Source organism: Peromyscus leucopus, chromosome 6, assembly GCF_004664715.2.
Source record: "Peromyscus leucopus breed LL Stock chromosome 6, UCI_PerLeu_2.1, whole genome shotgun sequence".
Classification (NCBI taxonomy): Eukaryota; Metazoa; Chordata; class Mammalia; order Rodentia; family Cricetidae; genus Peromyscus; species Peromyscus leucopus.
Window position 1 is genome coordinate 59,044,702 of NC_051068.1, and position 26,666 is coordinate 59,071,367.

The 26,666-nt window shown below is 39.9% G+C and overlaps 1 protein-coding gene across 3 annotated transcripts in view; it reads right to left on the reverse strand.

The window, feature by feature from the left end:
* Positions 1 to 26,368, reverse strand: part of Gucy1a1 (guanylate cyclase 1 soluble subunit alpha 1) — a 54,946-nt gene extending 28,578 nt beyond the window's left edge. The window contains exons 1-2 of one of the 3 annotated variants that reach the window (XM_028880134.2): positions 26,163 to 26,368; positions 2,148 to 2,211 (exon numbers count right to left, since the gene is read on the reverse strand). The gene's annotated coding sequence lies outside the window, so the exon portion shown is untranslated. The other 2 variants (XM_028880133.2, XM_028880135.2) reach the window with 2 other exon arrangements.
* Between the last annotated feature and the right edge of the window lie 298 nt (positions 26,369 to 26,666).

Below are 26,666 nucleotides of genomic sequence, written 5' to 3' on the forward strand. Positions count from 1 at the left end.
GCATTTTCTAGTACTATCTGTAAGCAGATAGCCCTCGTATCCTTCTAGAGACTTAGGATTAAAAAAAAAAGAAGAACATGATCACTAAAAGAAGTTTCTCACTATAAATAGTGAAACAATTTTAAAATGTTATCATAAAAAGCTTCCTCCCCCTCAAAAGCTATAAGTTCGAAGAATACATCATGGTATTTGCAGGGATCTCTGTCTACAGCTGTATAGGTGACTCTTAGGTAAACCAAGGAGCCATGCCAGGGGTCCGCTGAGATCCTGGGTGTTTCCTTCAGCATGTTTCCCTGTGCTTCTTTGTTGATGACATCATTTCACATCCTCACACAAGCCCAACCCACTTATTGCTAGTTATCCGTCACTGGAGGTGCTGTGTGCATTTAAATGTGCCTTTAATCATCACAGCACCTTCTAGATACAGGTATTACCATTCCCAGAGGACTAAGAACTTAAAACTTCAGGTCATTTCCCCTTATTTGAATTGCTAGAAACATTTCACTCGGAAGTCCACCTATCTCTCAAGTTAGCATATTTTCTGTTACTACAAATTCACTCCTGTGGGCCCAGTTCATAAACTAAGATTAGCTCAGCTTGGGAATAGGTTTGACAGGCTTGCATTAAAAATCAGTCATGATTTAAATGCCCTTGCTTCTTGGCTGGTAGTTTCTTAGTGAAATAGCTATATAGATTCAGAAGGAACTAAGCATGAAAGACTTTCACCAGGTTTTTTTTTTTTTGTTTTGTTTTGTTTTTTGTTGTTGTTGCTGTTGTTGTTATTTTAATATTGTCTCAGGTCTCAGTCTTTATTTCATTACAATATAAGACAATCATTATTATCTATTGCCTTTGCTTATTAACTTCTATTCTTTTTGAAGGCTGAAATCTATGATCAATAAGTCTTTTCTATCAAGGGCTAGAGATCCTTTCAGCTTTGCAGGCTATACGGCTTCAGTTGCAAATATTAAGTACTACTTTTGCATCACGAAGAGAGTCATAGGCCATAAACAAATGGGCATGGATGTATTCCAATAAAGCATTTGCAAATCAGGCTGCGAATGGAGGAATCTGGCCCACAGGCTTTGCTGACTCTAAGCATCTGAGTGAATCAATGGAACCATTTGAATCCAAATGTAAGGACGGTGTTGCCTTTTCATCTTCTCTGCCCACTCCTCTTTTTAAATGAGGTAGATCCAATATGAGTATGAATGTTTGCAAGGATAATTCAGGCATCACACTTGCTGGGCAAGCATGCTACCCTTGAGCCACATCCCAGCACATGGATCAGTTTGGGTGATGTATGTCTGCAATTCTAGGGAAGAAACTAGCAGATCACATGTTCTCAACAAGAACTGTCCTCCTGAGCTACATCCCAGAGCAAGAATCCAGTTCTGCATAACTTGAAAGTAAGTAGATTAAAAGATAATTTAAAATATACATTTATTTTTAAAAAATAATGATGACACTCTTCTATATTATTATTCAAGTGAAATACCTGCAATAGCAATGCCACATTTTTTTTTCAGTTCTCTCCAAGTGTGAACATAATAACTAGAAAAGGGTACTCAAAAGCAAAAGGAAGGTAATCATTAATAGGTTATGCATTGAAATCTGTCAGAAATATACTGCTGCTTCTTACAGTAAATTATTCACTCTAATACATACCAGAATTTTAGTATTGGCTTTGGGGTTTTGGCAGAATACAGCCTTCCATTATACTTAATCTTTCTTCCACACTAGATTTGAACCCTTATCCTAAAGCCTAATGCTTCCTTGCTTGCTCAGCCTGCCTACAAATTACATATAAGCTGTCAACTGCCCTTAGAATTCTCCCTTCCTTTGAATTGCACAATGCTCCCATTTCCAGAAAATGTGCTTGGCATGATTTTTATTAACTTAAAAACAGCAATGGCAAATAAGTTACACTTATTGAAGGTTGGCTGAGTGTTTAGTCTCATTAAATCACACATGTATAAACAAAGTAATTAGCATTCTTCATCTGTGACTGATGAAATTACACTAGGAAACAGATGTACAAGGATCAGTACACTTGAAACCTCTGTGTGTCTTGGGTTTGCCAGGAACACAACAGACATTCTTCCACTAAACTAAAGATTATTTTTATGTGTAATGTCAGCACTCACTTCAGAAATAGTGTGGTCACTTGATGAGGTCAGTATAGAGCTGGCTGGGAAGAGGGTAGATATGCTAGGGGAAAAACAAATTAAAATAATAAGTTTAGTGACAAGGGCTTGGCAAACAGTGAGATAGTATGTTCTCAGAAACTTGGAGAGTTTCTTGCTAGCCTAAAAGCTGATGATTAAACAGCCCCCGCCCCCAAATTACTAAATATCTCTTATTTTTCCTAGTGAGAAATTAATTTTGCCTTGGTGATAATAATGAGCCCTCCCTGGGCTTATGTTAATAACTGGGATATTTTATTGTTCAGATAAAGGCACTCTTCCTTTAAACTCTAACATTTGATCAATCATGAAAACTTTTTTTGCTGCCATCAACAGTGTCAAGTAGACCTGAGGAGAGAACTTCTTGGCTACATCTAACAACAAGTACCTCTTTCATAGCAATAATTGAAAAGCCGATTTCAGACCTAGAGGCTCTGAGGAAAGTGCACCTTGGGAGCTAAACCTCCACCTGTAGCTGGAGTTATCTCCAGTCCTGCCTGGGGCCGGCAGCCACTCAGACTCAAATAAACACACAGCCGCTTATATTATTTATAAACTTTATGGCCATGGCAGGCTTCTTGCTATCTGTTCTTACATCTTAAATTAACCCATTTCTCTTCACCTATACCTTGCCATGTGGCTCATGGCTTACTGGCATCTTACATCATGCTTCTCATCACAGTGGCTGGCAGCATCTCTCTCCCTCAGCCTTCCTGTTCCCAGAATTCTCCTCTCTTTTTGTCCCACCCATACTTCCTGCCTGGCTACTGGCCAATCAGTACTTTATTTATTAATCAATCAGAGCAACATATTCATAGCATAGAGAACATCCCACAGCATCCACCTGAAGAGCAAGCATCAGCCATGTCCAATGTTGATTACCACATGGAAGGCTTAGATGTGCCTGTGACTACAGCAGTATACCTGTTTTAACATTGGAGCACAAAGTTGAGAGTTTTACGACAAGCTGAAGGGAGAGGGGCTCAAACAATCAAACTTCAATATCAGGATAGGACACAGTTTGCATACATCAACACAAATCGTAACTTTTTTTAAGTAAAAGGAAGGACAACAGTGAATATTTAGGTAAATGGAAAGGATAGAAGTGTTTCAACCTTCAAAACAAGGTAATACCCCAGGTTTGCCTTAGACAGTGAGCTATTCTTCACTCTGCAGCAGGAAATGCTTAGAGAATTTCCTCTGTGATCAAAGGAAGACAAGTAGAAAAATTAGGGAACATGTCTGAGTTTCCCCAGCACTTTTTTTTTTAAGGTGATACACTTCAGACTTCTAAGTTGGATCATTTCTCCCAGAACAAACACTGTCTATTGTCTACACATTTCCTGAAAGGTCAGGGCTGTGGCTGAATTCACCTTTGCTGACCACATTTATTTTCTGGGCTACAACTTTCTGGCTTTGTTGCTGATGATGATTTATTTATTTGTTTATTTTTGTTTTAACATTCCTATCAAAGTCTCCCCTCTCTCCCCTCTTCCCAGTTTCTTCCCCCACCTTCCCCACTTCCCCAATCCACCCCATCCACTCTTCCTCCATTGTTTCTCTTCAGATACAGGTGGGCCTCCCATGGATATCAAACAGCCATGCAATATCAAGCTGCAGAGAGACTAGGCATCTCCTCTTCTATTAAGGCTGGATGAGGCAATTCGGTAGGAAGGGTCCCAAGAGCAGGCAACAGAGTCAGAGACAGCCCTGCTCCCACTGTTACTCAGCAACTGACGGAAACAGATGCAGAGACCCACAACAAACATTAGGCTGAGCTCCAGGAGTCCTGCAGAAGAGGGGGAGGAAGGATTGCAGGACCCAGTGGTGTCAAGGACACAACAAGAAAACCTACAGAACTGACTAACATGGGCCCACAGGGGCTCACAGAGACTGAACTAAGAACCAGGGAGCCTGTGTGGGACTGATCTAGAACCTCTGCATCTATGTTATAGTTGTGTAACATGGTCTTTGTGTTAGACTCCTTTCAGGCTTTTGTTTCCAAGATGTGATTGAAACTTCCTTGTTAAGTCAATCATTGATGCTTGCAGGAAAAGATTCTCTTGCCCTTTAAAAAATTTGCATTCTTCATTTATTTGTTTTTCCTTTACATAATTTTGACCCACACCATCTTTAAAATTACTAGATTTCCTTCTACCTCGTTTATTCTGTTCCACAAGTATGGCTGTCTCGCTAAGCAGTCTTCAAAACCCAGTGGCCCAGTGATAGCCAAAGGCACTCTTTGTTCTCACAGAGCATATGCTTTGTAGATACTGACATATGGGACATCAGTTCCCAGAGACAATGCTCAGTGCTATAAGAATGCAAATAAAGACCCAGCTTCACCCATGAGGAGCTTAAAGCTCAGCCATGTGAAAATAGCGTCAGGAAAAAATAGCATGCTTGAATATTAAGATACCATGGTTTAAGGGCCTGAAGTAATCCCAGACTGACTCAAATGGGGTGTTTAAAAAGGAGAAGATGAAAGATTAAATGAACATAGGTCATCAATCAGCGGGCTTCTGTAACTAGGTAAAACAAGAAAAACTCCACAGTATAGGCATCAGCTGGAGAGAGAGTCCAAAGTGTGAATAACTGACTGCATTTCAAGAAAATTGGTGGAGATGCATAATGAAAACTGGGTAAGAGTTGCACCGATAATAAGACTGAGATGGGGTGAATGCAGACTCTGAGGATGAAAGTGTTAACGAACTCCACAAGTGTTTGATGGATAAAATCCACAGGACTTGGCCAAACAACGCATTCTTGGGACTATACTGTAACGATAGCCATTGAAAGTGTTCTATCTGCAGAGAACAATGTGTCTTCATTGGCCTTGGTTATTTGATTATAATGAATATTTTACCCCATGTAATATGTTTTATGAAAGTTGGGGCACTTCAGTGAATCTGACAAACATCTTTTATATTTTTAAACATAAGATAATAATCCTGACACTTGTGAGCCTGAGCCAGGAGGAACATGAATGAATGCTAGGCTGGGTTACACAATGCAACCTTATCATCGAAGAAAATAAAACAAAACTACATTTTTAACACTCTGAAAATCCAGTTTGTTTTTGTATAATGTTCAGATAGACATTATGCAGCTCTACAATGTGAATTGGCTCAGAAAGATCTGTGGGTAGAGGAGAGTTTCTGTGTGGAGTGGCACTCACAGGATGTCACCCTTGATTTTATTTCGCTTACCTGAAACTGACCAGATCCCCCATTTCAAAAGTATCTTGCACACAGTTTTACTTGTTTTTCTCCATTGTCTTTATACTCACAAAACCATTTCATTTAATTTCTTCCCATCAAGGTATTTAAACCTCTTTGTCTTGAAATCAGTCTATTGTTGCTGTTGGGAGGTTTGCACTGGAATTCAGTACTTGTCTTTTAACAAAGTTTTAGAATTGCCTTTTAGAATTGTTAGGGCATTTATTAGGGCTCAGGAATAATGTGATGTTTCCTCTAAAGTATTTTCTTCCCAGAAATCTTGTATTTGTAGTGTGTGCTTTTGCAGTACTCAAGCAAGTTTTGCCAGATAGAATGCATCATGCTACGTCAGAGGAACTTCCTCCCTGGTTCATCATAGTCCACTCCTAGTGGAGGAATGCTGGCAGCTGACAGTAGCTGTGGGAGGGAGAGTCAGTTCTCTTCAGGGATGTTTCCCCGGAGAGGCTACTCATGCTCCAGTAGCTGCTCCTGCATCCATGCGCTGGAAGTAAACTCAGTGGGCTAAAGCCAGAGTATATGAAGTTGAGAGTAGCCGTAATGATGGGGATAGAAAAGAACTTTGAGAACAGGGGTGGAAGAGAGTAGATTTAATCAAAATCTTATGCATGTATGAAATTCTCAAACAATAAAAAGTCTCTGCTCCCAAAAATGTGTGATCGAAATTTTCAAGTTAGGTATAAATCAGATTTATGGGCACATATTCTGCTTTTGTTTATGATTTACATAATAAAATTTGATGGAACTTTCAAACTGAAAATCAAACCTTCATTATTAAACAGTTGAACTGGCTGGTTTATTAAATAAAATCAAGGTTATTTATTGGTATATTGGATTTTGATATTAATACGTCATGTAATACTGATATATTTAGTTAATTGATGATTGCATCTCTGTCATCATAACATTAACATTTTTTCTTCTCTTAAATTGTCTTCAAGTAGGAAGACCTGGGAATAGACCCTCTATGTCCTTGGCATCATATACAGAAACACACATACACATACACACACACACACACACACACACACAACACACACATGTATATGTTCCCCATCTATGACAGTGATATTTTATATGTTGAGGGGACAAGGGGATAAGTATGTGAGTTTTAAGAACACTGACAATCAGCATAAGAGGGACTTCATGATTTGGAAATTTTGATTCAGATGTAAGTAGGTCAACCTAATTATGCATTGAAGTATCAAAATTAATGTCACAGTTCATGGCTTAAGTCATAGCAACAGATGTTCCTCTGCCTGCACAAACTCTTGGGCCAAGAGTCAAGCTCTAAGTCAAATCTACCTAAACATTCTCCATCTGGAAAATAAGGATACTGATACTAATTAGTGTCTAAGTATGTTGTGAGGATAAACAAGCAAGAAGTGTTAAGTACTTATCTCTATGTCCAGTAGTGATGACCATGCTTTGTTTAGCACAACTGCTAGTTACTGGCAGCATGGCCCTGGAGACTTCACACTGTTATCAACCCCAGTAACTAGAGAAATGGTGATGAAATCCAATTTAATTGAAGACCAGAGGAAACACAATGCCTCATTTTCACTGGTTCCCACAGATTTGTAGTTTTTAAACAAAGGGGAAAACATCTTATGTTCAAGTTTCAAAAACAAAAGACACACTATCTCTTCCATTACTTATCTGGAAACTTCTTACAACAGAGGTAATATTATCAGTGTCTGGTTGGCTACTTTAGAGTAGACCAATGCCTTGGCACATACAACATGGCCATGATGTAGCATGTCCTATACTCTACCTAACAATTACACTAGCAAACACTGAACTTTATTGCTGTCAAATCTTTTTATCTTCTCAGAAAGACCCACTGACGTTTTATACCCATGAAAACATTTTTAGCCATTTATCAAAACCTACGTAAAGGAACTCTGGTATGTATCCAGTGCTTATTATCCTGAAACTACCAGAAACAATATCTGTTTGAAGATTAATGAATACTAAGAGAATGATGACCATGCCCGTTGACAGGAAACTAGCTGTGACAGTAAGAGATCAGAATTGGTCCAGAAGATGACAAAAGCAAAATTAACTGGATATTGATTTATCTTGAAAGAAGAACCTAAATGAAGAGCTAGACAGGGACACACGGTTCTTTCCATGGAGCCTTGGGTACGATTTATAAGTTCCTTGACAAAAAAAAAGAGTCAAAGTGACATTGTCGTGGCAAATTCACACTTCAATGCCACTATGAGAAGTAGGAACTTTTCAAACATGATCAAGACCTGGTTAATCAAGAGATGGGCTTGGCTACAGATAGACCACCAAAGAAAGACCGGGAAGAGCAAGCACAAGCCACGTCAATCATGCGGGTGGTAAAGGTAGCAGCAAAGGTGCTTCCTTGAGTCTCGAAGGCCTAGAAAGGATGCTCTTCCCGAGTCTGCCTTGTGGCTCAGCCACTGACCAGTTTGTCCTGGGAACAACTGGAGACTCTTGAACTTTCAGTTCGACAGCACAGTTCTTTCTGATCCTCAAGGCAGAAAATAATCTTTGGTTACTAATACTAGGACAGTGGAATGTATCTCCCTAAGGTCCATGCTAGGATCAGGCTAGCAGTAGACACAGAAAATACTAACACAAATCCAATTTATTTTGAATTTATATAATGCTTTGTTCTGAAGAAATCATGAGCAAAAATGCATTTGGCTTCTTAACATGGACCTAAAGTATATATTTAGATACTAGTGAGGAATGTGTGGGGAAGGGCTGAGTCTTTTCCCACTGCATTCAAAACCACAACCTTGTTTTTAAAATGTTTTCTGCTTTCTCAAAGATTCAAAATAGGGAACTAAAAGAAATCTGTGTGTTCACAGTAAATCTCAATTTGTACTTTTCTTTTGATATCTTTTACATAAAGTCACTGAAAATGCATGTGCTGGATAACAGAAGTTTGAACTGTCATGGGTTTCAGAGATCATTTGCTGTCGTCTCTTATATTGAACAAGTGACAGGTATCCCAACACTTCTCAGGGACAAAGGTGATGCAGGAGTTCAATTATTCATGAGCCCAAACTCACCAAGTTCACTCTGACCACTTTCCTCAACTTAAATGTAGAAATACGCCTCCTATAGACTCCCTAACCGGAGCCTGGGGCCTCACAAGTGCTAGGCAAGTGCTCACTCACTAGTCTACACATGCTTGGTCCTCACTTAATTCTTTTGGGTTCTATACATGGCAAGCTTTTGGCATTAAATCCTTTATCTCAGTTGAATCAGAGGGTTGCATATGATTTTCCACCTATCACACAATATTAAGATACTTTTGCTGCCTACAATTTTTTCAACCTTTTCCCAGATTGTTTCATATGATTTTTCATCATCTTTCATACTTTCTAGATAAAGTAGCCTTAGTTGACTCTGAATTCTTCAGGTATATTTTTTAAAATAACTTTTTTCATTATTCTGTGTTTGTCACTTTACCAAAACTCAGATATGAGTTTAGCCTTCCTCTCACCAACTGTGTAGATCAGAGTAAATTTATCCAAGGCAGACAACCAGCACATTATTTTCTCCCAGTAAGAGCCAGAGAAAAGGGAATTTGATGTGAGATTGTGTCTTCCAATAAAGTCAGAAGCTATGCCCATAAAGCCTCACCTATATGACTGCCCAAATATGAGCTGAAAAAAATGACAATAGACACACTGAAGCCAAGAGAAATCCCATGAAACAACTAAGAATTCTGAGAGAAAGGAAATAGTCTTCCTTGGTGAAGTGGTTATCTAATAGCAAAGGTTCAGCATAGAAAATACACATGTAAGTAATATTACACAGACTAAACAGATTACATTTATGTATTTATGAATATATATGCATATATACTTGTGTGTGTGTATTTGTGTGTGTGTGTGTGTGTGTGTGTGTTTGTAGCGACAATTATTGAGGGGAAACCATAAATTTGAAAAATAGCAAGAAGGGATATATGGGAGGATTTGAAGGGAGAAAGGGAAAGGTAGGAATAATGTAATTATATTATAATATAAACAAAGGGTATGGTAGCTTAAATAATTATCAAATTGACACATTTTCCTTAGTATCCTTAGCGCTTCATATGTGACAATTCAAACATACATGCACAATGGCACATGACTTATGAAAGCATAAGTAAGTCATGCTTTAAACGTTCACATACACCTTTTATTTCTCATTTACTGTTATCTGTAGCTTTTAAGGTTTGTGAAACTGAAATCTTACCACAAACATAGATTCCTGAATTGCACTAAGGTCTGAGGTTGCCAAAAAAGTCAATGATGCCCATGAAACACCCCATTTTCTCCCCAATTTCATGGCTATATCATCTAAGGAACAAACCATCTGCTCCCTATGGTTCAGAAGTTTTTGAAAAGCTCTTTGAACAGTTTTACTCTGTCACTGAACACTCAGTGAATATAACTAGTATTGGTAAATATATTAATCTTAAACTATCAACTCTAAATAATACACAGAACAAGACACAGAAATAAAAATTATAAAATGTAAGTAAAATGAAGCTAGATCAGAGCCTACAAATTACATTACCTTTCAGAAATAGGGTTGGGCACAGGTTGCTATAAATTCACTTACAATTCAGTCAAAATTCAGAGACTATGAAAAATGATTTTTTTTTATATTCCTGAAAGACTAATGTGAATGATGCACACTCACACTAACTTCCTTAAATGGCTATAACAAGGACAGAGTGGAAGAAGAAATAGATAGTGGACAATGTACGTAAGAAACATCACTTTCAGGCAGCAAGCAATGGGATAAGGAAGAAAATCATCTAGGAACATGTAGAATTTGAACATCAGGGTGAAGGTAATTAGGTTTAGACGCAAAGACTTTGGCAAAGGACCACAAAAGAACTGCCCAGTGAATGCAGGGATGAGGGAAGCTGTGGGAAAGAGGCAGGAAAGGTTGGCTACTGGAGATAGTGTGAAATTGAACAGAGCATGAGGTGGCAGCTAAGGCGATCTGAGGACCACAGTGGCTCTGGGGCTCTGTCTGAAGCGATAACAAGGGCATTTATAGGAAGGAGTGACAGAAGGAACTCAGGAGATCCAAATGGCTGTTGAACTGTATTTTTGTTTATGTGGCGTTTGATTGTTAGCAAAATATTTAGGGAGAAGTATGTTTGATGTCTTTCAAGCATAACATACGGGAGACTTTAACCTGTCCTCCCCCTAAAGGAAGCTAGTGAACGTAGAACTTAAATTTAAGGTCCAAATGTGACATAAAGAGAAACAAAAATGGCTAAATTTAGGCTCTGGGACTGATCGTGTTTAAGGATTCGACAAAGATGTTATGATTAAGGCATAGAAGTAGTGATAAGGAAAGTATGATGGGAACGAACACAAAAAAAAGGAGACACACTCAAAAAGAGATAGCTGTGGGAAGACAGCAAGGAGTTTGAAGTCAGCATTAGCATTTAACAAGAAAATTGAGTATTCATGGTGGAGCGGAGTAAAAGGAAATAATCTCCGTGGGGACAGAATGGAATGTCTTTCGTGTGAGTGTAAAAAGAACGATATAAGATAAAGATCAAGTACATCGGACAAATATACCAACAAAACAGTCCCAAAAGCATCATAACTATATTGTCGATGGAAGCTTCTAGGTAATACAATAATTAAGGTTTTCTTAATAGATAACATAGAAACAATTAGAAATCCACATGGGAAAAAGGATCTTTACTAATACTTTATACCAACAAAAATTAATTGTAATGCACCACACACTTAAATGTTAAAATCATGAAACTACTTGAAGGAAACATAGAAAAAGTACTTTGTGACAATGCACGGGGCAGAGACTAGAGGAGGAAAACTGAGATGCAGAGCAAGAGCTGGGTAAACGGGGCCTCGTCAAAACTAAATACCAACGGACACTACTGTTCTCTGAAAGATGGTGTTAAATTAGCTAACAGATAGACACACAGACAGAGAGGACATCAGTAACACATCCATCAGCGAGAGTTGACTCTTGAATATACAAAGCCTTACAACTCAATAAGAAAACTGGTGATTCCCTTCAAAAATGGGCAAGGACTTGACTTACATTTTCCTTAGAAGAACCATTAGCAGCCAATAAATAACTTTCTAATATGTAGCATATTATAAATCAGACAAAAATCCATTAGGGTGCCTGTGTGTATGTGTGTGTGTGTGTGTGTGTGTGTGTGTGTGTGTGTGTGTGTGTGTGTGTATTAATGTTAATTGAACTCAAGACATCACAAATGGTCTACCATTGACTTATAACCTGTTTGTCTTTTTATTTTGAGTCTCACTAAGCTATTCAAGTTGGTCTGGGACTCACTCAATAATCAAAGCAGGCTTTGAGCTTGTGTCCTCCTGTCTCAGCCTCCTCTTCATCTGTAATCATAGATCTGTCCCACCAGTTCTAGATGAAGTTTGAAATATCAAAGGTTTTTACAATATGGAACAACTAAAATATCCATATGGTGCTGATGGCCAAATGGTACCATAACACTAATTTGATGTTTTCATAAAATTATAGGTATTCCCTTCGACAATCTTTCCAAATTTTACATGTTTATTCAGGAGAAATATAAACATATATTTAAATGTAGATTAATATGTAAATGTTCATACCAGCTTTACTTGTATTTTTGATGAGCCATCTCTCCATTCCTCCAGTTTTATTTGTAAGAACCAAAAACTGAAAGCACTTCTAATGTCCATCACTGTGTAATGGACATAAATAAAATGTTGCATAAATAAAATGTTGTGCAGCCACACATGAATGGGAATAGCATTCAGAGGATGCACACATAACCAAATAGGCACATTTCAAAGTCATTATTGTGAGTAAATGAGACCATGCACATGAGAAGACAAACTGTAAAGTTATTTTTATATAAAGCATGGAAGCTAAAACAAATCTAAAAAAAACACAAGGCAGAATGCTAGCTGCCTGGAGACAAAGGGGATGGGAGAGGTGGATTGAGAAATGACTCAAGGAAATTTTCAAGGTGTTAGAAGGGTCTGTTATCTTGATTTCAGCCATTGCTTCACAGGTATATCTGGCCATTTGTGCAGTAATTGCATACTATTTTTGCATTATCAAGCTGCTTACAATAATAACAAATCCCAGAACTTAAGAAATCTGTGTCCTACTGATCACAGGGAAGAAGGCTGCTTCCTGGCTGTAGACCCTCACGCAACTTCCTGCACCCATCAAGGCAGCAGAAAAAAGCTGGTGTGTGAGGGGGCTCTACAGACTCTAACTTCTCATGCCGAATACTTGCAGCTGCATGGTCAAAATTATTTTCCTGACCATGCTCTGATCCTAAATGCCTTCTGTATTGACATTTTCTCTGAGTACAGGGAAGCTTTCCAGAGGCTATAACATGTGATAACATCATCATTCTAATGGAATTTATGACTGTCTTAAATTTTCTAAATTAGGTCTAGTGTATGCATTGAAGATTGGTACAGTTCACCTTCAAAGGATGTACATATGAACAAATAGACAGATTTGAGCATCGTTATTGTGAGTGAATAGGACCACACACATGAGAGGACAAATTGTTAAGTTCTTTTTATATAAAACATGGAAAGTAAAACATTATTTCTATTCTTCTTAGCTGCGTTTTTACATTTTTAATCTCTTAATACTCTAATCAATGCTTATTAATATTCATGAATTAACGTGAGTATTTTGTAATTCTAGATTTCTCTTCTACTTACAGAAGGCAACTACACAGTACTGTTTAGGGGAATATTCAAATCACCTTAACAATCTAAACCGAAGATATTTTTCCTTAAAATATTATTTCATGTTTAATATTTATTTGGATTTAAAGGAAATCTCTTTATGCATTTCTCATAATGAAAGTTGTACTTTTGACTTCTAAAGAAGAGAATGAAAATGCCCTCAACCCACAGCTCTTGTAGCTCCATCTGCTATCACTGATGGCTTCAGAACACCTAGAATTCCTAATGAGACAGCAATGGCAAAGTTAACACAGCTCGTTGGTACTGAGTGATGAATTGTGCTGGCATGCGTAATGTCTGTAACTTTCAGGACGTCTATAGTTTCTAATGGACCAGCGTGCAACGTCACAGTGATGGGTGACATCATGCAAGTGGGAAGGTTCAGAAAACATGGCAGAGTTGACATTGCTGAGATCTTTAGAGCCCACACTGCACAACAGCTTTTAGAAAATTATAATATTTTCATCTGGGGGTCATGCCAGAAACAGCTACAACATATGACACCGCACACTAAAATACTCTTTTCAAATATGTATACATGGTTTATTTTTTATATATTGCCAAGAACCTTCATTTGTTCAGTGATAGTAATATAACATGATTGTGGATTCTTTTACCAAATTTATAGTTGCTGTTTAGAAATTATATTCTTTAAGTTTATATGTCACTAATTTTGTAGGTGACACTACCAAGTCCCCTAAGTGCCACAGTAACTCAGAGTCTGTGACTGCATTGTCTTCACACATGATGACTCTTTCCATTTTAAAGATGTCATTCCCTCAATAGTCTAGACTCCATCATGTCTTCCTTTCTTCAGGACATTTCTTTTGTAACATCTCTACCTATTCATCCCTTAGAATCTTCCATCAATTCATTCATTCATGCATTCTTACATTATTACCCATTTGTTCATTCATTCATAGATCCAAACAATATTTCTCAGGTATTGTTACATTCTTGAAAATGGCGTTTTAGAAATTAAGAACTCCATACCCTTAAAGCAAAGACTGCATGTGGAAACCAAGGCCATACAAGGTCATTTCAAGGTGAACTGAATGTGTCATGGCAGGTTGTGACGGTGACTTCAGAAGCTTGCAGCGAAACCTGTGTGTCACATTGGCGACCTCTTTCTGACACATACGTAAGTAGAACTTTGTAGAACAAATAGGAAACAGTGGAGTAGAGAAATCCAGAAAGGATTTTCCAGGATAAAATGTAAGTGGGCCAAATACAAAGACGTAGGAAGAGAGAAAAATGTGATAATAAGCCGCAGCTGAGGCAACTGGCTGATTGCCCTGAAGTAAGGGAAAGAACAAGGCAAAGCCTCGGTGACAGCAGTGTGACAGTTATGTCACCAGGCTGGACTTCTAAGCAGGTGGGCTTGAACCCCCCTTTAAAATGGTTCTCAGCGCACGGCATGCAATAAAAATCGTTGAGATTTGTGTTCACTGAACCAAGAGTCGTGTATCAAGAAGGGTTACTGCAACTATAACCACATTAAAAAATGCATTGTGTAAAGCTAGTCTGGCAACCAACAGTGAGTAATCTTCACTGTGAAATGAATCGCCATCGGTGATACAGTAGAAGCAGCTAAACTGGTTTATTCTGGTTTGATTTAGCTAATTATAGCTTCAAACTGCTGGTGAGGAAAAATGACCCAACCATCCCTAATAATGAAGACAACTGATAGGCAACACCAAAGTGAAGCTATTATCTTCTGATCATCTTTCTACTGTGTGTGCATCGTATTGTTGTCCAGCACAACCCATCTAGCCTGTCTTTCTTTCTTTCTCTCTTTCTTTCTTTCTTTCTTTCTTTCTTTCTTTCTTTCTTTCTTTCTTTCTTTCTTTCTTTCTTTCTTTCTTTCTTTCTTTCTTTCTTTCCTTCTTCTCTTTCTTTCATTTTTATTAATAAGAACATTTTTATTCATTTTACATACTAATCACAGGTCCCCTTCTTCCCTTCTTCCATCCCTCCAGCCTCCCCCTGCAACCCGCCCCCATTCCCTCTTGTAAGATGGTAAGACCTCCCATGGGGAGTCAGTAGAGCCTGGTACATTTAGCTGAGGCAGATCCAAGGCCCTCCCCTTGCCTCAAGACTCTTCAAGGTGTTCCCTCCATAGGTAGTGGGCTCCAAAAAGCCAGCTCATGCGCCAGGGATGGATCCTGATCCTACTGCCCCTTAATCAGATCAAGCTACACAACTGTCTCATTTATGCAAGAGGGCCTTGTCCAGTCCGTCGAGGCCCCATAGGTGTTGGTCTAAATTTCATGAGTGCCCACTAGTTTTGGTTTGGTTGTCTCTGTAGGTTTCCCCATCATGATCTTGATGCCCCTTGCTCATATAATCCCTCTTCCCTCTCTCTGACTGGACTCTTGGAGCTCAGCCTGGTGTTTCTCTGCATCTGCTCCCATCAGTTACTAGATAAAGGCTTTATGATGGCAGTTAGGGTTTTCACCAGTCTGATTACTGGAGTAAGCCAGTTCATGGCCTGTCTTTCTGATCTATGCCACACATACTGGGTATTTCTTTCTTTCCTTTTTTTCTTTCCTTAACCTTCCACTAACTTTAATAGTCTTTGCCCACATGCCATGCTCTTCATTGAAGGCAGTAAGCAATTTAATAAAAGGCACTTTTGATCTCAGGGAGGCAAAGTTATACTGGATAAAAGTTTTTTTGTTGAAGCCTGGAGGCACAATGGAAAAGACCACATCAACCCAAAGTAACTTAAGGATTATGGCAGGACCGGGGAGACAGAAACTTGGGTGAAGGTTAAGCCAGGAATACCCCTATATATGTATGGTCTTGCTCTTGGCTATGCCAACAAGTGAGCCAAGATGCTAAGAGGTTTAAGTGGAAATGAACTCATAGCCTATGGGGAAGGAGTAAAGAGGAAAAGAAGAAGCAGGGGCTTCAGTTAGGATGATTTGCTTTCCAAGTAAGTGACAAACTCCATCAGGAAATACCACGACTCCCTTCCAAGCACTGCAGAATGTTTAGCATAAGGCAGCACAGCATAAGAATTATTCTAAAGCCATTCACCAGAAAAAGACTCAGAAATAGATGTTGGGCTTCATGCAGTCATTTCTATGGGCACAAGTGGAAGAAGAGGGGTGCCACCTATAACTAGCAACTGCAAAGTTTTTAAAACATTTGAGGATGTGGAATTTTACCAAAAATTTTGACCAAAATCCTGTCCTATGTCAATCACAATTACAAGCATATACAGCCACTCCAGTGTAAATATACCTTGCTTTAAGTCAGCTAGAGTGAAATGTCCTAGCCCTTAGGAAGCTGAGACATGAGAATGGTTAGTTCAAGCCAGCTTGGGTTACAGGGTGAATTGGAAGCTAGTCTGGGCAACTTAGGGATGCACTGTCTCAAACGAGAACAGAACAAAAATAACATCATTCAGGAAGATGCAAATCTTGACATCTCTTGTGTTGATCATTTTATTACGCCTATCCAAACCTCCTTCCATGTCACAGATGCAACCTTCTAAATAATTCACACATGCCAACACTGTCATGAACCTTCATGATAACAAATGCACAGCTTAATAGATTACCTCTGGGAATGAAATATTGAAATTACTTCTTCAGTGCTTTATTAACTCAACACTACAATCCCCTTGGTAGATATGGACACATTCCAAGAGATTTCTCAGATGCTAGAAAACACAAATAGTATCAAACCCAATTTATACATGCTATGTTACTTTTACTATGTACACATACATATCTATAATAACCTTCAATTTCTAAATTAAACACACCAAGAGATAAGAAACAATAGATTAACATCTATAATAATACATTATCATAAAAGTTATAGAAAACTCAGAGATTATTTATTTCTGGAATCATCTATTTAATATTTCCATATCACAGTAAGCTGTAGGTAAATGAAAGCACAGAAATCAAAACCATACATAAGAAGATTAATAGAACATACATGAATTACATTTCATTCAATTGCTTATAAGAAAGCATATCTGAATTTGCAGTGTGCTGTTGGACAACCGAGACTATGCAGCTAACTGTGTGTGTGAGCGTGTGCGTGCGTGCGTGCGTGTGTGTGTGTGTGTGTGTGTTTAGACTAGGAAAATAAACATACTTAAGAAAAATATGCAGAATTCAAGTAATTTTTTTTAGTATTCTTAAGACGCACAACATCATGGAAACTTGAATGCTTGCATCCCCTCTGCTATGTCAAAATTCAGCCCCAGTGTGATGGTATTTTGACTTGGAGATCTTTGGAATCACTCATGAACAGAAGCCACACAGTCTATTACCATTTCTTACAATACTGTGAATGGACTAAAACAGAATTTAAAGATACCAGATAATTTCTTGGTTAGGTCCCCAAATAAATTTTGAACTCTGAATGACTAGAACTGATTTGTGAATGCCTAGTTAAAACTGATGCATCTACTTTTCACCCATTCCGCAACTTTAACAAGTGTAACACAGCTCCACACTACCTAATGAAGCAAAGATTCCACCTAACGTCCTAGTTATGACCTCATCCCTTCTTTTCTTGCATGCCTTACACAAATGTACTCTTAGATAATCTCATTCTTCCAAGCAAAACCACATCACGGCACACCTTTTAATGTGTATTTATGAGATGTTCAGCATTTCTCCTGGATGTCTGTGAACAGAATGGGTATTTATACTAAAACCCCTCCCACACTGACACACAAATAAACCCTAATTGGGAAAAGATGATCCCAAATACAATTATAATGTAGTGTGAGAATGTACAGGGAAAATATGGGGTGTTGTTCAAATGGGCAACAAGACACTCAATTCAGCATTAGAAGAGCAGGAGAGCTGAATCTGCAGTTTAAAGAGTAAATCAGTGTGGGTCTCCCAATATAGGAACAAGAAGAAAAGTAAACACCAGGACAAAGTAAGCACTTATGTTATCCCCTAAGGAAGAGGCCACACTGGACAGTGGTGCACAATTGTAGCTATTCTAAAAATGAGGCAGGAGCCAGGGCTAGGCCAGGCAGAGTAATCTTCACTGTGAAGAAAACAAAACAAAAACCAGAATTATGATTTGCAACATGCCCATGCTGTGCCCCATGTCCAGCACTTTGATCACACCCACTTGCCTGCTCCCTGATGTGACTCTTGCCTTGTCTTCTGCCTGGCACACTCTCCCTACTACTCTAAACCCTGTGAGTCCCATGGAACCCAATACGCTGGCCTTGTCCTGGACTCATTCCTGAGTTTTTCCACTGCAGAGCTGTCTCCTTTCTCAGTTCTTTAGAACCTATTAAAACTGCCACATGCACATCAAGCTGCTCGTTAAGGGCTGCCATGTATAATTTGGAGACTATTTCTTGCTTTTGCTAGCTGCCATGTGCAGACTTTAAATTCCTTCCAATCAAGGACTGTGTCATCAACTTGGTTGTGTCTCCTCAGTGACAAGTATAATCTGTAATAAACTTTATTGAGAGAAGAACAAAAGAGCGGCTGGTCCTTCGAGAAGGGCACCATAAATTACAAAGCTTGAAACAAAACCGAAGCTTTTAAAGCTTATACGAACAAAAATGTCTTTTGATTCGTGTTACTGATGGCTAGATAAAGCAGTCATGATGGCATTTTCATTAGATGTGGGAAAAGTGTTCTTCCTTTAAGGAGACAAAGAAGGTCAAAAGGTACTACATCCTCAGACAGTCTGCATGACTCGAGACTCAGTGTCACTGCTGTTCCTTGCCCAAAAAGAAAAAGAAAAAAAGTCAGTAATATTGATACAGAAAGTAGAATAAGAAATATATGGTCCAGGTTATACCATGCTATAAAACCTTCTAAGTGAGTTCAAGTCTGGCGAAAGGAAGAAATTACACTACAGAGTACCAAAAGGATTGGTAAGATAATGGAATTGTCCAAACAATTTTTCAAAATACAATGATGGTGAGTTTTGGTCGTGCAGCTGTGATCACAACACTCCGGAGACTGAGGCAGGGGGATCATGTGTTCTAGGCCACACTAAGCTATATCTGAAGATCATGTCTCAATACAGAAAAGTGAAAGGAGGGCAAGGAAAGAGGGAAGAAGGGAGGAGGAGAGAAGAGCAAGGAAGAAAAGCAGAAGGAAACAAACTCTAAGCAATGTGTTAACACAGAACAAGAAATCCAGCCAGTGCCTCCATTTTCAAAATAGAGAGTGTGTTCCACTAACTCTAACCCCAAAAAGCTTGACATTAATACCAGACCCTAATCCAAAATGAATCTTTAAAGGGTACTATTTAAGTACTAGAAATGTGATGTGTTGTTAACAGGTCATTATAAATGAGCCCAGTGTGACTGCTTTTGGTTTTTGATAAAGTAACTTATTATCAGTTCTGCAGAAAGTAGAAACAGATTCCAGTCAGGAATCTGACCAGGTCTGTCTGTTCCAGTAAACTCTAAGAAAAGAAAAGCATGAGCCTTAATAACCTGCAGGACAGCCTTGTAAGAGGATCAACTCAATGATGACCCTGAAACAGAAAGAAAGGTTCTGGCACCATATTAAGGGTCCTTCCAGCTCATCATTCTGCAGTTACTTAGATAAACTGCATACTGATAAAATCTGTTAGTGCTTCTATAGTGAGAAATGTTTGATTTGTATTATCAAATCGGAATAAAATTTCTGACCTTCTGGAACAATAAGGTTGAAAACAAAGGTTAAATATAATTGTAGTGAGTATAATTGTAATTCCTAAATTAAGCCAGGTGTGTAGCACACACCTCTAACATAAGCCCTGAGTGTTCAGAAGCAGGAAGATTGCAAGTTCAAGGGCAACTTGGAATACATCGTGAGTCCAAATCACTCAGCCAAATATGAAATTGAGGGAAATTAAGGTATTTGTAGAAGAATGTGCAAAAGAGATGTGGGATTCAGCACTGTAGTAAGAACACAAAATAAAAAAAGAGAGAAAGAACAAAGGAAAGAAATGAGGAAGGAAGAACGGAAAGGAAAGAGAAGTAGAGAGAGAGATACACTAACTTACAATACAACATCCAGTGGAGATGACCTAGTGCATCTGACAGCGTTATGACCATCTTCACACATGTGTCTGCCCAGCTGTGAGGACTACAATCTATGAAGAACCAGCTCAATAGCAAAGATTATCTCTCCTCCTTTACCAATATGAATGAATAAAAACCATTGATTATCTCAGAAATCACAAGAGCTGTTATATGCAAATTTTTTTTTTTTTTTACTCAAGGGGCAAAAGTAAATAAACATTAAAATAGAATGTCATTTGATACAAGAAAGGGGTCTTTATGTTCAGAATTGGTATATCAAAGAAAGACCAGCTCACAGTAGCCTTACAAAAATTTGTCAAAAGTGATCACTGAGGGTGGTCTGCATTGACTAAGAAAACTGACAAAATTCTAGAGCATTTGCTGCAGATAATTGGTACATAATAAATCAAGAAGAAAAAATAACTTCACAGCCTGTCAACATAAAAAAGCAATGATGCCCATTAAGTATCCATTGATCTAAAGGTAGAGCAGGTCAGCTGGTGGTCAAGCAAATGACGTAGTTGAGTTACTCTTCTAGTTGAGTCCACCTCAAGGAAGACTTTAAAACAGACATTCCTGACAGAGTCTGTTGGGTCTTTGGGAAAATATTTGGGAGTTGAGCAGAGTTGAAATTGGACTCTAAAATAGGTTGGTAAAAATAGGAAACGGTTAGAAAAGGAGTAAAAAGGGGAGAGATACATCAAGTAGTTATAAGTTAGTAAAGTATTTGGAAGGACAGATAAATGTGCTAAAAAAAAAAAAAAAGACCATGGGTCTCCAAGCTTTTTTTTAGTTGAGACTTAAAGTGATGAGAATCACAGGAGAGGATGTACTTGATGGTTCTTTACAGAGTGGAGCAGGTTAAGGTCAAAGCTAAAAATAGACCAATCACATTGGTAGATATTGAAGGAAGCCCAGACCACAGAGGAAGACTGGAATGTGGTGGGTAAAGCCCTGTTGGTCTGGGTTGTAAAGAAGGGGAAATGCTCAGAAGGTCAGTGCGTGCTGACAACGGAGATGGGTAAGAAGTACGCCGGCTGAAAGTGCAATTGGTGACAGCAGTGCCACATCAGGTGCTTCTCAACAGGCTGAAGAGCCTATATAAAAGGCACAGAAGGACATCAGCGTGGCCATGCTTCTGACGATTCACAGGAGTGCTCCCCAAACAAGCGCTGTGCTCTGCATGGTGTTCGTGAGTAACATAACCTATGGCATCAGACACAAACTGCCTCAACTCAGTACCGGCAAGGTGTAGCTCACTGGACACCTATTGTGCAGCCTGCAAGGCTTTGCAAATCCAACGGCAGAGAACTGAGCTTGGCCAGAAATGCAGACATTGAAACAGACACCCTCAGTGTCATGTGGCAGAATGGAAAGAGCTACAAACTACGGTGGCCAGGAGGGTTAATGTGGGAGTTTACCTAGCTTCCTACCAGCCACCCTCTCCTGGTTGACTTCTTGCTAATCCTTACTATGTGGGAGTAGTTGGTACATGAGTTAGCTCTGGCTTCTATTTTATACAAAGAAAAGTTTGCTTTAAGAAAAGATTAATACTAACTGGCAAGCATGCTGGGCAAGGAAATATAGTAACCACGGGCACCAACCGTCGTATTTCTGGGGCAAAGAAATCAGGCCCCAGAGCCTCTGCAGTTTTAATAAAAAGTATTCTCTCATTGTATGATGAGGGCACACCTGGCCCCAAGCTCTTTTTACACGCCCCCCCCCCAACAATTGTATTTGCTTTCTGTAAGCACTCTGGGCTAGAGGAAGTGGATGCCTACTGACCTACATATACAAAATAGGTAAAGTATTTCAAAAGTATTCTGAAGAAAGATAAAAGAAAAAGGGAGCTCATGGGATGGCTCAATGAGTAAAGTCTCTTGACACAACAACTGAGGTCCTGAGTTTGTCCTCCCGGACACACACAGTAGGACAGCAGGCATCTGAAAGCTATCCTCTGACCTGCACGTGTATGCCATGGCATGTGCGTACACACACACACGTGTCTACACACACCCACAAAATAAATAAGTGAAATCAGAAATTGTAAAGAAAATAAGTAATCAGGTACAATACAGGATGGACAAGAAAGTGTCCTGGCTTCCAATAAGTCGACTGATTCAAAGGCACTGAATCATCAAAAGCACTCCAGATTATTGAACACTTTTGTGCCAGGGTAAGATGGTGACGGCTAGGAAACCACTGGCCCGAGGGTAGACCTAGATGGCCTGGAAAGGACAATTGCCATCATTATGGGTGTTTTAGAAAGAGACATTTCCTTCTACAAATGTGCAGAAATGTAATGAATAGGATGTACAGGGAAAGTCTCTTGGGTAAATAGTTCTAATCAAGTAGCATAAAAATAGTTCCATAAAAATTGAATATCCTGTCAAAGCAAGGAAAGCAAACAACTTCCTTGTGAACCTGACTTCTAAAGCAATTCCACTACACCACTTCCTGCAATTCCCCCCCCCCCCATCAATAACAGATTTGGGCTTGTTTGATCGACGTATTACTCTGCCTTTCCAGTTCCTCTCACTTCACGGGACTCGTTCCTAAAGTTAATTTGGTGTTTGTTTTTTAAAGATTCACTAGAGACATGGGGAACCTATCATGCTATCTTAAAGCAACTTTTAAACAAAATCAATATTTTTCCCTCCCCTATACACACACTCACTAGTGCTAGAAAATAAGAGAATTCATGTTTCTTTCACTGTTTCTGACACAATCCAGTGTTACATGGTTTTCAAACATGTTTGAACCAGAAAGGGAAGAAAACATGCTCCAGGTGTTACATCCATGTTACATCCACAATCCATGTTACATGGTTTTAATTGTTCAGTGAAAGAGGTTTTTTTTTTTAAGTCTAAAGCTATCTATAACAAATTATTGTAATTTTAATACTCTAAGTATTCTACTGATACATTACTCATAACAGCATAATCTTAGTGTCATTACTTAAGCTTGTTATGAAGTCTATGAATTAAAGCAACTTTCCAGAATGTCTTGAAACAGGATTATCTAATAAGCCATAGTTATGAGACACCAGCACTAAATATTATGAATTCTTTCCTATTGCTGGATATAAATCATAACTTCACATTTCTTTCCTCATTCCCAAACGGCAGAAGATAATCACGTATTATACCTGAACATGTATAATGGGGGTCTGTCTGGGGCTGTTGACATGCCGTGCCTCATGGGACACGATACCAAGCAAAGCTACATGATATTTCAGTTTGATTTCAGTGAGAGAAAAGTATTTGATTTTCTGTGATAAGCTGAAAAGATCCAACCGTGCAAGTAGAAACAAAATCCACCCATCCACGCATTACAGACTTCTACTAAGTAAACTTCACAGAACTCATCTTAGCAAGTGATACCGATAATGATGTACTTGAGTCTGTTTTATATGGACCTTTCTTCTTTTGTTAGTGTGTTTTATTAAGGATGCAAAGATTTAACTGTGACATTTTCATGTATGTGAATTGCTCTGCTCTGCGTTGTGTTTATTTGCACCCCCTGCCTTCCCCGCCCTGCTTGTCTTCTTTTTCCCCATGTGTTTTCACATTTTATAGACCCAGTTGCCCTTCCTTGTCCCTATCCCCCCTCTCTTTGGCTCACTTACTCCCTTCTCATAGTTCTTTCATATGCAGAGAGCTTCATATATAAATACATACATACATATAACTCTAGTTTTTATATACTAGAGAAAATGTCTTTTGTCTGTTTTATTTCCCTATGAATGATGTTCAGTTCCACCCATTTCCCTGCAAATGTCAAGATTTTATTCCTAGGTATAGAGGAATAAATATGCATGTATCCATCATAGATACTCCCACACTGTCTTTCTCCATTCACTTGTTGCTGGGCACTAGACTGGTTCCATATCTTGGCTGCTGTGTCTAGTAAATATCTCTGAGTAACTGTCTTTGTGGTGTGCTGACACAAAATCTTTCCTGTATATACCTGAACTATATATACAGTATATATAGCTCAATCATGAGGCTATTTCTATTTTTAAATATTTTGAGGAACCTCCATCCTGATTTCCATAGTAGATTCCCAAGTTTACATTTCCCCAGGTAGTGTATACAGATTCCTTGCCCCCCCCCCGCCCCCTCGCCCCCACCTCACCAGTACTTGAACTGTTTAATTATTGCAGCACTGTTCTGAAATCTTCTGCTGGTCTGTGTCTGCGCACTTTATATACAGAGGCTAGGATTTGGACCAAAAAATGTTTGACCAACTGCCGGTCCTCATTTTCCTATTTGGTTGCAAATATCTCTGTACATTTGAGGAGTTCATTCTATCTCCCTAAAAATGCAACAGCTCAAATATTTTGTTATAACTTCTGAGACTACGAGATCCCTAAAATACATCATATACCCGACCATTTAATAACTGAACAAAAGCAGCATACTCTTGTTGCTTCAGAACTCTAGACAGTTTCATGGTGTCATCTTCTGCCTCTCTTGATCATCACCGCTCTTGACAATAAAGTACCCTATGTGATCCTTTCTGAAGAAAAACAGCATCTCCAGTTTAGGATAAAACAGCAGATTGTGCCTACATTACGATGAACTGAGACACAAAACTGCTTATCTTTAAGTGCCTCAGCAGGCATGCAACAGGAAGGTGAGCGCTGCTCCTACCAAGAATCATTGTTGGAGAGCTGATCCTAAGAAACCACTATGAAAATGTAAATGGAGGTAATCTATATTCCTTTAAACCCAGCAAGGTTTCAATATGTTGGAAACCAAGATACATCCAACCACTTAAGTGAGCTGGACAACTCTCTGGCTTACTTCAGAAGCTGTAAACTGTTTATCAAATTTAAAACGAAGGGACGACTGTGAACCCCAGAGGGGGGAAAAAGGTTCAGGAAACCAGTACCCTAGAATCACGTGAACACACTTAGAGGCTGCCCAACACCCACAGAAGTCACTTAAAGGCAGCTCTTAGCACCCGGGACAGGCTGTCCACTCAGCTAGGCCCAGGAGACTGTTGTGACGCCTGGATAGCCTGGATATTGCCTTCCGATGTGTTACAGTCATTATAACAAGAGAAAGGCTGCTAATGAGCAGTCCGTCTCTCGCACCCTGCATGCAGGCACACTTTGCTGCGACCCCAGCAGCCTCTGGAAGTTTGCAGTTTGCATTCTCTAGGGATTTCAGCTGCTTTCCCACCCTGGAGGAGGAAAGCCCAGATGAGGCCACAAGCTGGAGGCTGTAGGTCCCAGCGTCCTTGCGTTGCTACTGGTTGAAGGAGGCCACACAGTTTCTCAGGACTGACAGCTCGTGGAAGACAGTCGCCCACACCTTGCACGTCCCCACTGAGGGTCCCCAGCGCCCAGCCAGAGCTGCTCCGGTGGACCGCGATCACGCCCTGGGAGCCCCTTCCTTGCTTCTCTCCAGCGTGGGAACCGTGATTTTGCTTCCCCAGGGCTGGGCAGGACCCCGGGAGGGCGTGGGAAAGGATTCGGCCAAGGCTCAGCACAGGGCCGCCTGCCCTGTGAGCTCTGGGCCCGCGAGGGCACCGCGATCACTTACTCAGTGGCTTCCAGACCTGGGGACCGAGGTTCGTGACCTCCCGCAGCTGCAGAGCACACCCGCACAGCACAACCACACTGGATCATAGATGGAGGGCGGCGGCGCTGGCGGTGGACAGAGAGGTGACGCTGTAGTCACACCTGTCGGTTCACCGTGGGCACTCACCGCCACCCCGAACACAGCAAATGCCTTCTGTCCACCTACCCTAAGGGCGCGGCGGGACGCACGGAACACCCCCAGCGCCCATTGCCCACGTTACTCGAAACAGTTACTTCTAGCTTTTGTTTCTCCCTGTCATGACCCAAAGGATTCTCCTGTTTCCCTTCCCTACAGCACAGGACTTCTTTCCACGTCTCGGTAGCATGCCCCTTCCCCTTCTCCAGCCCAAAACACTAGAAAAGCGAGTCACGGCGCAAACTCACCATCGTGCAGTCATGCAAGGTCAGGGCCACCGGGGCACCGGGCTGCAGGTGTCCTAGCTCGGCTGAGTCCCCAGGCTGTGCACTGCTGTGCTCTGTCTTGGGGTCTGGCTGGCAGACACTGGAGGAAGACTGCCTGGAAGGCTGCGGGTGTGAGAAACGCGCTGCTGCTCCGGAGTCCCTCCCACTCCTCCCAGGCTCAGCTGGAGAACTGAGTCCTGCTCCCCGCCCAATCGCCAGCCTCCAAACCACTAAAGCCAGACACACACATCAGGGTAGGCTACCAGGAAGAGAAAACAAAGGAGAGACTCTAGGAAAAGTTGGCACATTAAAAACAAATCGAAAACATCTTCTCTACTGCATGCTGGTACAGAACCACTGTAGTTTCCCTAATTCCAAACTCCAACTCTTTTGTGGGAAAGTTTCTCTCTCTTTGGTTGACTTTGGTGGCCCGGTTTTTGGGTTTGAGGCCGATCTACTCCTTGCGAAGATAATTTTGTGGTCACG